Raw genomic sequence first — 11,027 nt, forward strand, 5'->3', positions numbered from 1 at the left:
TTTTTACATTAATGTGTAAAGTGCTCTGCCAAGGGGGCGTGGAGGAGATACAGATATACAAACAGATACAACAGATACAGATACAGCTACAGCTACAGGAACGTGTGCCGTCGAGGGAAATTAAAATAAAAGGCAAACACAAACAAAAACAAACTACAGCAAATGCCACTACAACTATATGAGCTTCGATATAAGCAGTAAGCGACGAAAATATAAGGTGTAGGGAAGTTATTTCAGGGTTTTTTATTATTTTTAGTGGGTGTTACTAAGGGAGAAATTTGTATACCCATGCAGTTTGCCTTAGGATCTGTCTACCAATCAAAAATCAAACATAACTAAGACAAAAAAGCATTAAATTCAATTTGGAAAACTTTTCCGTGCTAGATTTTTCTGGGTTAACGAAACTGCATACTAAATTTCGCATTTCAAGAAATCAAAAAATTTTCCAATTTTTTGTTCACACTTTTAGCCATTTTAAGACCTTAAAAATTTATTAAAAAAAAAAAAAAATTTTAAGCTAAACATGGCTAGATCGACTTGGCTTTTTGTGCTGATCAAGAATATATATGATTTATAGGGTCGGAAACGACTCCTACACTGACTAAATTCATATAAACCCTTCTAGAAGATCTGAAATATTCACTTTCTTTAAATGAATATTTTTATATATTTTAAATGGTATTTTTTTATAAAAAATAATCATAACTAAGCCACAAAAGCATCAAATTCAATTCGGAAAGTTTTTCTGTGCTAGTTTTTGCCAGATAAACAAATCTGCTTACTAAATTTCAAACTTTAAGATATTACAATTTTTGCTACTTTTTTCTGTGACAATTGAACCATTTTAAGACCTCAAAAATACAAAAAGAAATTATGAAAAATGTTTTTCTTCTAAACATGGCTAGATTGACTCCGATTTTTGTGCTGATCAAGAATATATATGATTTATAGGGTCGGAAACTCGTCCTACACTGACTAAATTCATATAAACCCTTCTAGAAGATCTAAAATATTCACACTCTTTAAATGAATATTTTTATATATTTTATATGGTAATTTTTTTTATAAAAAATAATCATAACTAAGCCAAAAAAGCATCAAATTCAATTCGGAAAGTTTTTCTGTGCTAGTTTTTGCCAGATAAACAAATCTGCTTACTAAATTTCAAACTTTAAGATATTACAATTTTTGATCATTTTTTCTGTGACAATAAACTATTTTAAGACCTTAAAAATACAAAAAAAAATTATGAAAAATGTTTTTCTTCTAAACATGGCTAGATCGACTCCGCTTTTTGTGCTGATCAAGAATATATATGATTTATAGGGTCGGAAACGACTCCTTCACTGACTAAAATAAAAAAAAACCCTTCAAGAAGATCTAAAATATTCACACTCTTTAAATGAATATTTTTATATATTTTAAATGGTAATTTTTTTATAAAAAATAATCATAACTGAGCCAAAAAAGCATCAAATTCAATTCGGAAAGTTTTTCTGTGCTAGTTTTTGCCAGATAAACAAATCTGCTTACTAAATTTCAAACTTTAAGATATTACAATTTTTGATCATTTTTTCTGTGACAATAAACCATTTTAAGACCTTAAAAATACAAAAAAAAATTATGAAAAATGTTTTTCTTCTAAACATGGCTAGATCGACTCCGCTTTTTGTGCTGATCAAGAATATATATGATTTATAGGGTCGGAAACGACTCCTTCGCTGACAAAAATCATAAAACCACTCAAGAAGATCTAAAATATTCACACTCTTTAAATGAATATTTTTATATATTTTAAGTGGTAATTTTTATACCCTTGCAGGGTATTATAATTTCAGTCAGAAGTTTGCAACGCAGTGAAGGAGACGTTTCCGACCCTATAAAGTATATATATTCTTGATCAGCATCAACAGCCGAGTCGATCTAGCCATGTCCGTCTGTCCGTCTGTCCGTCTGTCCGTCTGTCTGTTTCTACGCAAACTAGTCCCTCAGTTTTAAAGCTATCTGAATGAAACTTTGCATATAGTCTTCTATATGCTCTCACTGCTATATATGTCGGAACGGGCCGGATCGGACGACTATATCATATAGCTGCCATACAAATGTTCGATAAATTTTTAGGAAAAAAATTATAACTTTGCTGTTTTTCAATATTTTTCCATCATTTTTTAGATATAGCCATTTTATATTATTCCAGAATTTTGGTAAAAATTTTATGAAAATCGGACGACTATATGATATAGCTGCCATAGGAACGATCGGGAAATTAATAGGAAAAAAATTATTGCTTCGTTGTTTTTCAACGTATTTTTATCTACCCTGAGATATAGGCTTTTTTTATTGTTCTAGAATTTTGGTATAAATTTCATAAAAATCGGATAAATATATCATATTGCTGCCATAGAAGCGATCGGTAATTGTATTAAATATGTAAAGCTGGGAATGTAAAACTGTAACTGTCTAACTGTAAACATAATAAGTATAGGTAAACTGTAATGAAACTCTATTTTGTGAGTGTTTTCAACATTTATATCTATAATATAAACATCAAAACCAATCTGCAAGGGTATACAAACTTCGGCGTGCCGAAGTTAGCTTCCTTTCTTGTTTTTTATAAAAAATAATCATAACTAAGCCAAAAAAGCATTCAATTCAATTCGGAAAGTTTTTCTGTGCTAGTTTTTGCCAGATAAACAAATCTGCTTACTAAATTTCAAACTTTAAGATATTACAATTTTTGCTAATTTTTTCTGTGACAATAAACCATTTTAAGACCTTAAAAATACAAAAAAAAATTATGAAAAATGTTTTTCTTCTAAACATGGCTAGATCGACTCCGCTTTTTGTGCTGATCAAGAATATATATGATTTATAGGGTCGGAAACGACTCCTTCACTGACTAAAATAAAAAAAAACCCTTCAAGAAGATCTAAAATATTCACTTTCTGTAAAAATAATATTTTTGAATATTTTAAATAATAATATTTTTGATACAACAAATTATATATAAGCCAAAAAAACATAAAATAGCTCAATTAATATATAACTAAATAATAAATAATTACTTTACACACATGAAACGCACTGGCTCATCCGCATAGAGGCGTTCTGTCTGTCTTTCTGGTTGACTATCGCAGATGGGGAAATGCAATTTCTGACTTTATGCTGTTCACTTTTCACTTTTCCCAGGTCCATGTCCAAAAAGTGTGAGCGAAAAAAAAAAATAAACAAATATAAAAACATGAAACATTGGTGCTGCGGCAGCGGAGGAGCCAAGTGAATTGCGGTCTAAGGGGTTGTCTTCCAGCTCGCCGGAGGAGTGCAGAAGCGTGTAAGCTTCCATGGCAGTTTTTCCCATATAAAGGATTCTGTTTTTCCTTTTTTTATCCTTTAGAGCCATAATTAATTCATCAAAGAGCCCATCTATTGATGGGGAAATGCTGCCTTGGCCTGGCAAGTGTAGCATGAAATGAGTGCGCGATATATTCATAAATTATGCTCCTTTCATTGCCAATTAGAAGGTCCTCCTGGCTGCTGGCGCCACACGACACAACCCCAAATGAAGCCAATTAGTTGACGTAATGCTAACGACAATCATTGGGGGCCCAGAATGGGGGGGTGTTTTTCTCCGAGTGCAGGTGCCACAAGTGCTGGCGGGGAATCGAAACTGCTGCTGCTGCTGCTGCCAGGCAGAAGCAGACACACTTTTTGAAGCTGCCTGCAAATGGAAACATTTCAAGAGTCGCGCCATGACGACGACCTGTGCACTGAGAGAAAGGGGGAGCCAGGAATAGGTGTGTTTGATATAAAAATATTAATAAAGAACCTTTTATCTAACATCCAAATAATAAAAGATATGTTCTCTTTTAAAATCCATAATTTTAATTATTTATTCTTCTTCTTAATAATTTCTTTCTGTGCATTTTGCTACCTTAGACAGTTGATGGGCGGTGGCACCATCGAGCAGCTAATTAATACGCGCCGCTGCACCCCTGGAAAAAAGGTGAGGTGAAGTCGGTATTCACACAGAGAGAGAGAGTGACACAGTAGTGGGCCTGGACCCGGGAAAATAGAACCTGGCTCAAACTGTCAGCTTCCATCGCGACCTGTAATGAGCGTTCAGAGTTAATTGGCGTGCAAGAAGGCGGCAGAAAGTCGGCAAGGACCGCTAGAACGGTTAGGATGCCATACAAAAAAAAGGTAAATGGGCAGCTCGGAAAACTTGACAAAATTTTATGCGTCTCAAAGACATTAATTAGGAGTAATTGGTGCGGCCTAATGAGCTTGTTTGTTGGTCGGTTGCCCACCCACCCACCACTCTGGCCACGTTTCTGGCCACCTTCGAGTGGATTTATAACCCTTCAAGGTAGCCAGCCACCTTGCTGGTGCCTTTGCCATACGATATTCCTGGCCAATCAACTCATATTTCATGGCATGCCCGGCTGTCATTAGGCGCGAAAGGCAACGAATTGAAACGCGAAAAACAATCAAAACTTTTAATAAAAGAAAAACCAGGCAGGCACCCAAAATCGTAGAGTAGGAAAACGACAACGCACATACAATCGTAGATATTCGTACTACCTCGAGGGTTTCCAGCAAAGTTTTTGTTTTCTCCCTCGACGTTGGCCCCCTCTCAATAGCTTTGTTTTTATGCGATTTCAATCAATGGCCCAGAAAAATAGGAACAACTCGAGGAACAATTCAGATATGGCAACACTGGGAAAAAAAGGGGATTTAAGAAGGAAGAAATTACTTTCTTTTAGGTATTTTTTAAGTTTTTTTTTGTGATTAATGCTTCTATAAATTATTTCATTTAAATCTTCTCTGAAGACCTCACAAAAATAATCTTTGAAAAGCAGCTTGTCTCTCATTTCGTAAAAAGAGAACAATTGCAAAGTTCTCTAAGAGTTTTGCTTGTACATTGCAGGCAACGCCTGGAAGAGAACAAGCTAGAGAGAGAGAGAGAGTAAAAGAGAGAGAAAGTGCAAAATATAACAGCTTCTAATTAAAGATGACTTAAAACACTGAACCAATATATAGTTTTTTTTTAATTTACAATTTGTTTGTTGTATAAAAGGTTAAGAATATATACAATTCACCTCAAAAATTGATAAAATATGCTAGTTAAAGTTAAAGTTACTCAAAGCATTTCCCTTTTTCTCTCAGTGTATTCATATACCCAAAGTTTGGGTAAAAAGGTTGCAACAATTCGTAGCGGCGCCGCCTCAAATGACGCGCGAAATGAAATGAAAATTTCCCCCGAAGCCGCCTCCCACCGACTAGAACTAAAGTGTAACACTTGAATGTTGTTTGTGTTTCGATTTCTGCTTTTGTTTTTCTTCCTTTTCTTTTTTTGCTAGCTAGATTTTCATATTGAACTCTGACACGCAACATGCAAACGATACGATATATGCCATCGATATGGTTAGGGGAAGGTGGGAATAATGAAATATGCCAACTTTGATGATGTGTCATATCGCACGATTGAAATGCTAGACGAAAGCCAAGAGGAAAAGCAGCTCCCTACTTTTTGATTCATTAAAATATTTCGGTAATGCGACTTTACTGTGGGGGATGTGGCATTTATGCAATGCTCCTCCCTGGCTGCTTTCTCCCATTTTGACTGATGGCACAAAGACATGGGCGGCGGCAACGCCATCGTAATTGAGTTCCCCTTGACAACAAAGCGGTTTATATGCCATAAATTGACTTTTATGTTGGCAATTGCTGGGCAAGAGGCAGGTGAGCTGGGTATAGCTGGGGAATTGGTAGCGTTGACAACGACGTTACCTGCATATGCTTTGAATATGCGGAGCATCAATGGAGAAGGGACAGGGACAGGGTGGAAAGCAGCTTATATGAAAACTAACGAACAGCTCAATGGCAGCTGTGACGGAAATAAATAAGCTATAAACAGCTGCGTTTTATAAAGGCATTTTCTCAAATTAATGTAGAAACAAATTAGGGAAAATATTAAGGCAATACGTTTATTTATAAAATATTTATAGTCTTTATTAAAGACAGTTTTTTATGACTTTTTCTGAGCAGCCTTTAAAAATGTAAATAACAAATTTGGTAGGTCTAAGACATATAGTAGCTGAGTTATAGATGGTAAAAACAAGCTAGCGGACAAAAAAAACTGACGGACAAACAAGCAAACGGTCACACTGACATAACATCGAAAGTGAATTAAGAGTAAATATTTGTTAATGATATTTATAATACAATAATACATATATTTTTCTTAATTAAATAGCTCTGGCTTTTAAATTTTCCAAGATATGGAAAAATAACAACTTTAAATGCACCAAAAAACTGACGGACAAATGAGGCAACGGTCACACTGGCAAACCCATAAAATACAAATATATAGAAACTCCCCCTCATTATAATTTATTACAACTTGAACAATATCCCGCTTAATAAGTGCTGCTTACTTAAAACAATTTTCTTTGGAATTTAAAGTTTAGTTTCTTCCCCTTATTGAAGCCCTCGTCCGACCCTCAGGATTTAAATTTGACTTTGCGACTTGCGCCCCCCAGACTAACTGCCCCCCATTAAAATGTTGTGTTTTTTGCCCTGCCCCTAATGCTGGAAATTTAATTTTAATTTTCCTGCCTGCCTGGCAGCTTTCTCTGGTCATTTATTTCTTGGTCGGCGGCGGCTTTTGTTTGTGTGGCGGCGGCGAGTGCTTTTGACGTGGTCGTAATTACAAAAATTTTGCCAGTGCCGGTGAGCGAAGTCCGTCAAGTTGATGATGACACGCCTTCTTAGGCCCCACCAAAAACACCAAGTACAGCCTCCAGCCCCTAGGGTTTCTGATTTTTTGATCCCTAAAAAACAAAAAACAACGAGAAAGAGCCAGAATTTTTGCATTTGATGCTGGTTTCTATGCTCCTCCGGCGATATGATGATGATGATGATTTGGGAGCGGATGGCCAATGCAGCTAACCATAAATAGCGGTTATCGGAAATGGGGAAATCCCCTCGCCAGCTGCTGGCCCCTCTCTCTCTCCCTCTTGATTCCGTGCAACACATACAAATGTGGAGCATTTATTTTAATCCTTGGCCAGGCAGGATGAAGGCAGAAAGCGATGGGCATGGGGACCACGGGGCGTATTAGTAATCGGCATTGGCATTCGCTGTGAAGAGCTAAAGCCGGAGCCAGAAGCGCCTGGGGAGCAACAAAGTTGCGGATTCATAACTCTTTCATTTGGCCATATCTGCACATTTTTTCCATGCTGAGCATGAGGCAGGCACTCCTCCTGAATCCTCGTAAAAAAAAAAACAAAAAAAAAGCGCGCCGAGATTGGCATTTGGCTTTCGTTGCCAATATCCTTGGCGTCCTTTTTCCCCCCGCTTTTCCCGCGAGCTCAGTTCCATGGCTTGTTCTCTCTCTTGCCAAGGCATTCATCAAATTCAAGTCATGTTATCGCAGAAAATGAAACAAATTTTTGCAATTTGATTGCTTTTCGTGTTGATGGCGGGAGCTAAGTGCACTGCGAGAAAGGGTTCCGGGGTTTTATTGAGTGAGAGGAAATTTTTGAGTTAGTTGAGGTTATTTAAATTAATCAATAAGAATGTTTATTGTAAAGGTTTTAGAGTTTTTAAAAAAAAAATATTTTCATATATTTACAAGTTTCAAGCTTAATAAATATATAGGAATTTGTTGTTTAAATAGAAATTTGTTTAAAAAAATATATGTTTAGCTTATTTACTTATTAATTTTCACCTTTCAATTAAAGAAAAACATTTTTTTAAGGTCTTAAGAGTTTATACATTTTATTTTAAAAATAAATTTGTAAATAAATATATATTTAGCTTATTTACCTATGAATTTTAAACTTTAAATTAAAGGAAAACATTTTTGTAATGCTGTTAAAAGGTTATAAATTTTATTTAAAATTATTTTAATTTAAGTTACCCGATCCCGTTATACTTATTTACCACCCATTTCTTTCACTGTAACCCGCATTGCTGAGGCAGCTGAGGGCGTGGCTGTTCATGAGGGAACCCGGAACCCGCCCTCGTATTAAATATGCATGCCTATAAGCTAGAGAGATGGGTCGTGATTTCTGCCAAGTTATGAACTCTCTGCGAAAATTTTCATATTTTTTACGTGCCTAAACCTTCGATTTGCTTCGAACTCCAGTTAGCAGGTGAATGAATGATATTCCGTTATAGCCTTAATCATTTTCTTGGCCTGTTTTACATGTCTCACACGTGAGGGAAAAACCATGAATCCTTGGCCCGTATTTCAATGCCTTTTGTTGTTGTTTCAGTTGATTTCAAAAAGTTAATTTCGCACTTTATCATCGTGTGGAAAATGAAACTTTTCGTTTTTTTTTTTATATTTTTTTGTTCACAGCGGAAGAGGAAAAGGAAGCTGTTCCTGTCCTGCCACTGACTCTGGGCTCTGGGTGTGAATAAAGTAAAACAAATGAAAAGGCTTGGCGCCTCGCCTGGCCTTCTTTCTTTGGCAACAATTGCATTGCGGTAAACAATATTTCTGTTATCTTTCTCTGGCCAAAAGGGGGGAGGGGAGAAAGGCAGTGTCGGTATACTTTACAGCTTCATTTCCGTGCCCATTTTTATTGTTTTGCCTGGAGAAAGAGGGGCAGCCAAGTGTTCAATGCACAACTTTTAGCGCAATTGTTAAAAGAATTAAAAAGAGAGAACGGCAGGCGAGAAAGCTGGAAACAAAAGCCAGATATGGCTGCACGGAAACGGAAGGGAGCTGCCATAGACTCCGGTTAGAGTGGCGGGAACACCAACGTGCTATATGTGCCGTGACGTGGCAAATGTAATGGAAAATGGTCACAGATATCCACCTCATACCCAGCTCCTGCTCTGTCCCTGGCCAACTATCCTCCGCATGCGCTTATTTTTATGCAGCGTGAAACAACGACCCAAGCCTTGGCTCGACAGCTATTTATATGTTTATATTCTCCAACGAGGGAGCCCTGGCTATGATTTCTGTGCCAAGTGCGTAACTGGGGAAAGGGACATTGGTTCCTGTGAGGAGCAGTGGGGGCTTTGCCTACCCGGGACTAACAAGCGACGTTTATTGCCATAAAAGTTTACGACAAAAACTCATTTCCGTCACCGAAAGCAAGGCAATAAATGTGAGGGGCAGGAAGACACCGAAAACAAAATATTTTTGTGAAAAAATATCAAAGCCTATAAAATGATTTTTAGCTGTTAAAAATATTTTTTTTAGGTTTTTAAAAATTTTAATTAGAGTTTTTAACTTAATTTATATTTTAGCTTTTTATGCCACTTTGCTAAAATATTTGTTATTAAAAATATAATTTTTTTAAGCAAAGAACTGTTATTTAAAATTTGACCGAAAATATCGACTTATCGATATATCGATTTTTTTATTAATGTTTGACACGAATGTGACATTTCTCGATAATAAAAAATTGAATAGAACAAAAGTTATCGATTTTTTTATATTACATTACGATATTTTCGATATCTTAATCAAAATATCGATTTTTCTTTTATTATTTGCCATTTTTTAAAATTATCGTTTTATTTTCGATTAAAAAAATGTTTGTTTATCATAATTTTCGATATTTTTTTCAATTTAAAATATCGAAAAGTATAAAAATTTGCCCAGATATCATATAATTTTTTTATTTCACAAAATATATCAAACTAAGCATTCAAGAATTTTGCATCTTTTAATAATAAATGTATTTTATTTATTTATTTAGTTCAAAACAAGGCTTTTAAAACTCATAGGTATACCCAATTTTTTGCTGTCGATCCAGTTTCTAGATCTTGGAGTAAACTCTCGGCTCTCAGCTACACATGTCGCCAAAGTCGAAGTCGCATCCGGAACGGAAGTGGAGCACTCAGTGGCAGCGGAAGAGACACAACTTGAGCCATTTGTCAGCTGGGTGACACTTGGCTCCGGGCCGGGCCCCGGGGTCCATGCAAATGGGATCGGCTCAGGCTCATATAAAAATGCTAAAATAATAATAATAATTCGGTTGACATAGTCTCCCCCTCGGCTGAACGGCAAAGATGCCGAGAAGCAATTTAATTATGCAGATAGTCTTGCCGGGAATTACCTGGCCGGCAGCTGGAGCAGGAACAGGAAGCCAGAGCCATTGCTCATTAGTGTCAATCTATTTAGCATAAATTTCAATTAAAGCAATATCCTGCAGCCCAGGGACACGACGATGAAGCCGACTTAGGACACTTTCTTAGAAAAATACCGCGGCCAGGGAAAGAGTGAGCTGGGAGGAAGGAGAAAATAAAAAAAACAAGCGACAGGCGAAGGATGCAAAATTATGGCGCCCGCTGTTGTCAGCGCTCCTCCTGCGTCTCATATTTCAGGCGAAACTCATTAAAATGCAAAATGAGAGGAAAGTATGTATATATTGGAAAACTCGGAAAGGAAAGGTTAAAGCGGCGCCAACTTAAAGCCGAAAGGCACCGCCGAGTGGCAATCATTGACCAGGAAGCAACAACCGGCGTAAAATATATTCTCCACTTACAAATCCCAGATCTCAAATCCCGGCTAAGAAATGTACTCTCCACACTCGACACTCGACAGTTGCTTTTTGTTTTTTTTACCGTCTTGTGAGGAGAAAATAAAAATAGAAGAAAAGTAGCTGCTATGGGAATCGACATAGGAAATACTCTAGGGTTTTATTTTGGGAAAAATTAATATAAACAAGATAAGAAAATAAAAGGAATCCATCTTCGGGACTTTAATCCTTTCTATAAAAGTTTTATGGAATTTCAAAGATATATTATTATATAAAATCAAAACTAAGAAATTGCAAAATTGAGAAATTATTTAGTTGTATATATTTAGTCCGTTCTCGTCCGTTCCCACATATATATTTTACTTCCCAACAAAAGCATACTTTAATTCTAAGAGCATGAATTCACATAGAGAAATAGTTTTAAGTTCTTTAATCAATGATTATATTTTGTTGTGTATATAAGACCTCCATATTTATGCTCACAGAAATTGAGAAATATGTATATACGCACACAGAGAATGT

Source organism: Drosophila kikkawai, chromosome 2L, assembly GCF_030179895.1.
Source record: "Drosophila kikkawai strain 14028-0561.14 chromosome 2L, DkikHiC1v2, whole genome shotgun sequence".
NCBI classification, from domain to species: domain Eukaryota; kingdom Metazoa; phylum Arthropoda; class Insecta; order Diptera; family Drosophilidae; genus Drosophila; species Drosophila kikkawai.